At 42.7% G+C, this 5,274-nt stretch overlaps 1 protein-coding gene across 10 annotated transcripts in view; it reads right to left on the bottom strand.

Annotated features, from left to right (window-relative positions):
* KIAA1551 (KIAA1551 ortholog) overlaps nt 1-1,892 on the bottom strand; it is a 40,561-nt gene extending 38,669 nt beyond the window's left edge. For 4 of the 10 annotated variants that reach the window (XM_014539205.1, XM_005865661.2, XM_014539206.1 and 1 more), the window contains exon 1: nt 518-678. The gene's annotated coding sequence lies outside the window, so the exon portion shown is untranslated. Of the gene's footprint in view, nt 1-517 lie in introns of all 10 variants that reach the window. The other 6 variants (XM_014539209.1, XM_014539208.1, XM_014539210.1 and 3 more) reach the window with 4 other exon arrangements.
* Between the last annotated feature and the right edge of the window lie 3,382 nt (nt 1,893-5,274).

Genomic DNA, 5,274 nt, shown 5'->3' with positions numbered 1-5,274 from the left:
GGCGCCTCCGCGGTCCTAGTGCAGCCCGGATACGCTGCCGCCGACGCCGCCGCCAGCCCCGCCCTCCAGCCGATCACGCGGAAGTTTGCAAAGCGTAGACGCGCTTCCAGTGGTGTAAACGTCTCCAGCCAAGGTTCGCTCCCTTTAATGTGAATCAGAATCGTCCGTGGTGGCTTGTTGGTTAAAAAGGGATCAAAGAACACCACCTGTGAAATCACCAACTCATAAGGTCTGTTGCTGCGGATCTCAGGACCAGTGAGTCTGTTATGAGGTCGGCAAACTTTCTATCAAGCATGTGAAAGAAAGTGCACCAAGTAAAGCCTAAGTGTCCCAAATAGCTTCAGGTGCTGCTCCTAAGTGGGACATGCACAGGTGGTCTGGACCATCCGCTTGAGGCTTGTGCCAATACAGTACCTTCTGGTCAGACACTTTCACAGAGACAGCACCGAGATCTGAGCCGAGCGGAGAACATTACACACAAACAGGTTAGATGCAAGCACACAGGGGGTTTATTTACCAGTTCCTGATGGGTCTCAGGCGCTGGGAAGGATCCACCCGGCGATGCTCGCTGGCTGATACACACAAAGGGGTAGACTGGGCCGTTGGCTGCTGGCTCTTTTCGTCGATGGACAGTTAATTGGGCAGAGTCTGTGCTGGGAGCCGAGCTGTGAGCACACACAGGTCCTCACGCTCTGTCGACAGGAGAGCTGTGCGCTGCTGGGTCGATCAGACTGTCTGGTTATATACCCCTCTGTAGACGTGGTCTTCGTTGGTGTGTGTGTTATCAGCGGCTGCCATGTGTGGATCCCCCCCGGGTCTGTTAATCTATGGGTGTGTACAGGCTTTGGGCGTTCCCATCAGATAGGTTGTTTACCAGTACTAGTGGGGTTACAAGGGTGCATTCTTGGGTCTCACACAGTATTCCTATATCTAACATTAGGTACTATAATAATTACTATAACAGTCCACACAGGGTTACATGCTTTAAGTCTTACATTCTAAGGTCCTAACATTAAGTACCATAATGATTACTGTAACAAGCACCACCTGTGGAATCACCAATTCATTAGGTCTACTGTTGCTGCTGGTCTCAGGACCAGTGAGTCAGTTATGAGGTCGGCAAACTTTCTATCAAGCATGTGAAAGAAAGTGCACCAAGTGAAGCCTAAGGGTTTGTGTTGTTTGTTTGTTTGTTTGTTTGTTTGTTTTTAGCCTATTGCAGTAGGGAGAACGTCCATTAATGCAGAGGAACCTTCTCCAAAAAAAAGGGAAATAGATCTTTATTTTTATTTTCCTCTTTTTTTAAGGCCTTTTTTTATAGGAGGGTTTTTATAGGAGGAAATAAACAAGGGGATCCTGTCTGAGTGACTTAAAAATGAGACGTGGCAGAGGTGTATAGTTCTTGCCCTAGGGAGAGCAGGATATTCCTTTGCCCTTGAGGTTCAATTCTTGGCTCTGCTTACTCACTAGACATACAACCTTGGGGAAAATCATTTAACCTGTCTCTGCCCAGTTTTCCCATCTGTAAAACAAGGATAACACTAATACTTACCTAATAGGATCATGGAGATAGTTATATAAATTAATACACAACCTAGGGCAGATCAGATAGGAGGTTTTCCAGAACCTAAGCCACAAGGGTCAGCAAGCAGCAATGAACCCAAGGGAGAGGGAGTTTTGTTGCCAGAAAGTCTGATAGAAAACCCGCTCCTTTACAGCTTCAGGAAGGTTTAATGCCCAGCAAGATTAATGCCCAGGAAGCTTCAAGTCTATTTGGGATGAAATGAATGATCTCTCTGCAGTGCATCCTTGTCTGTGTTTGCACTGACTTTCTCCTGTCTCCTTTAGATAAATAAAGCCTGTCTGATTCCCCAAAAGTGTTTGATCTTTTCACCAATCCTAACATACAACTGAGATTTGTCACAAGTATCACATGATCTTTCTCATATTTTGAATCTAATGAACAAAATAAACTGATGAACAAAATAGAGACAGAAGCATCCAACAGATTGTGGAATCTCAGAGGGAAGGTGGGGGAGGGGAGTTGTGTGGGAAGAGATGAACCAAAGAACTGGTATGCATTTATGCAACAGGGTGGTGAAGGGGGGGGGGTGAGGTGGGGGTGGGGGAACTAAAAGAGGTCAATGGGAAAAATAAGAGGACATATGTAATACTTTCAGCAATAAAGATTAAAAAAAAAGATTTGTGAATGGAAAGGGAGCTATGTAGTAAATCTGACATATTCAGTGACTGAAAGTAATCTCAAAGCGTGATCTGATCATAAATTCCTAACCGGGCAGGTCATTGTGGACAGTCATCCCCCAGGTCTATAAAATGTTTATCTTTTCCTTAAGCAAGCCCTGCCCATTGTTCTTGCGCAGCGAGGTTAACACACCTTTGAAATGCCAAAAGTAATCTTTTTTTCCAGACCTTCAGGCAACCACCCTTAAGGGACACATGATTTTTTGTAAACTATCCTATAATCCAATCACAGAGATTTCCCTCCAGGCTTTCTCCTACCTTCTTGGTAATACCCTTTGTAATGCTTTAAGCAATTAAAAAAATAAATAAAAAATAAATAAAACTTAAAAAAAAAAAAAGAACTGCAAAACTGTCATTCTCCAGAGCACTTGAGATCTTGCTTTCCAGCATGTCAGTTCTTTGTCTCAAATAAGCTCTTATAAAAATTATCTACATGCTTCCAACATTCTTGTATCAAAAATCCATCAATATAGCAGCCCTGAGAAGTCACTAGGAAGGAGACTTGCAAAGGGAGGGCACACCTGAAAGTAAGCTTAATCAAGGGCTGGGCTTTACATAGTCTTCTCTTCTGATATTTACAACGCTGTCAAACAAAGAACTTTGTTACCTATCTGGTCTGGCTGGGGAGAGATTCCCCTAAAAGATTAGATAGCTCTCCTGGCTGGTGTGACTCAGTGGTTGAGCATTGATCCATGAACCAGGAGGTTCATGATTCTCAGGAAGGTCGTCCAGAAGGACGTCCGGTCTAATTAGCATATTATGCTTTCATCATTATAGTTAATGAAGATAAACTAGAACTATCATTTATGTCCATCAGTTTCAAAATCACAGTTGTTAGATCTGCTGCTAGATCTTATTGTGTTAAGAAATAATTTATTAAATTTTTTTGGATAACTTTCACATTGAATTAACTTCCTTTGTAATCTTATGTATTTTATTTTAAGCATTTCAAAGCATCGTTCTAAGAAGGGGTCTATTGGCTCCACCAAACTGTCAAAGAGATTTGTGGCATTAGAAAAATGAAACTAGCCCTGACCAGGGAACATACAAGTGTTAATGTAGTAACATTAAAACCTGTAAAGAATTTTTGTAAGTTTATTTGAGCCAAACTGTCGACAATTGCTGGGAAGCAGAACCTCAACAAATTGAGATAATGCTCCAGAGAATGTCAAGTTTTCATCTATTTTTATACATTGCAATCAAAGGAGGGGACATAGGTAGGTTACATGAAATCCATTGGTGATAGTTTAGAGAGGTGGTAGGAAGCAAAGGGCGGGGGCGGGGGAATTCTGGGATTGGATAAAAACTAAAATGATGGACACATACTTAGGTGGGTGCAGGATAGTCAACAGTCAACAATTAACATGATAATAATAACAATGAAGGACCCCAAGGGGTCTGGAAAAAGGGAAGTTACAAGTTACCCAGACATTTCTAGGGTTATAGATGCAAAAAGACAGATAGGCTCAGTTAAGGTAAAGGTTGACCTTGTCAGTGAAGATACTGGCCTAGGAGGTAACTACCCACCATAACTGCTTTTCGTTAAAGTTAAACTTCAGACCATCCTTTGTGGTTACTTTTAGGTCTCTGAGTATGCAAGACCACCGCCATGCAGGCCTTCCCTGAGCTTGTTAGGTTAGCATGTGACCCCTTTCGTCCACACAAGAAACAACTGATGAATGCATACTAAATAAGTGGAACAACAAATCGATTTTTCTCTTTCTCTCTCCCTCCCTCTCTCTCAAATCAATAAATTTTAAAAAATTGAAAAGAAAAATTATCTCAGGGTTATATCCTTTGCATGGATCAATTTAGGTTACTGCCATGACTACATTCCAAATCCTAACAAATGAAGAAAGATAAAGGAATTTCAGGGTAAGACAGTTTGGTGGAGCCAACAGACCCCTTCTTAGAACGATGCTTTGAAATGCTTAAAATAAAATACATAAGATTACAAAGGAAGTTAATTCAATGTGAAAGCTATCCAAAAAAATTTAATAAATTATTTCTTACACAATAAATAAGATCTAGTAGCAGATCTAACAACTGTGATTTTGAAACTGATGGACAAAAATGATAGTTCTAGTTTATCTTCATTAACTATAATAATAAAAGCGTAATATGCTAATTAGACCGGACGTCCTTCTGGACGACCTTCCTGATGAAGCCAGGACTTTGAGGGATGCCCGGGTCCCAGATGCCTGCCAGAGGCTGAAGGGAAGCCCAGGTCCCGGGTGCCAGAAGGAAGCTGGTACTGGCAGCCAGGGGAAGGAAGGCCTACTCTTGCACAAATTTCGTGCATCGGGTCTCTAGTGATAATATAAGAATACAGTGGGGCCTTGACTTACGAGTGTCCCGACTAACGAGTTTTTCAAGATACGAGCCGTCTCTCTCGGCCGATTTTTTGCTTTGAGTTGCGAGCTAAAATTCGGGTTACGAGCCAGCTTCAGATACCCCACCGCTAGTTGGCGCAGCGAACGTCACAGTGAACGCCACAACATCAGCCCAGCATCACGTGTCTCACTCGTTCACTTTAACATCACAGTGATTTGACATAGGAGTAATTTGAGTTACGAGCTCCGTCACGGAACGAATTAAACTCATAAGTCAAGGCCCCACTGTACCTGTGATATTATGGTGAAAATTTTACTATTAATACTGCAATGTTACTGTGCCTTTGTTGCCAACACTCATAATTGAAGGAAACAGTATATTCCAAACTGGCTGGGTGGCTCAAGGTTGGTTGGAGTATCATCTGAATGCACCAAGGTTTCCGGTTCAATCAAACCAGGGCACATATGGTGTTCCTAAGTGGTTAGAGCACGATTAAGGGTTCAATTCCCAGTCAAGGGCACATACCTGAGTTGCAGGCTTCAACCCTGCTAGCGGGGCACATGCAGGAGGCAACTGATCAACGTATTTTTCTCACATAGATATTTTTCTCTCTCTCCCTCCCTCTCTCAAAAATTGTTGGGGTCCAGCCCCAACAGGTCCAGGGGTTCCCAAAGGTGT

This window comes from Myotis brandtii, unplaced genomic scaffold, assembly GCF_000412655.1.
Source record: "Myotis brandtii unplaced genomic scaffold, ASM41265v1 scaffold209, whole genome shotgun sequence".
In the NCBI taxonomy this organism is placed as follows: Eukaryota; Metazoa; Chordata; class Mammalia; order Chiroptera; family Vespertilionidae; genus Myotis; species Myotis brandtii.
This window is presented reverse-complemented; position numbering and strand designations above follow the sequence as displayed.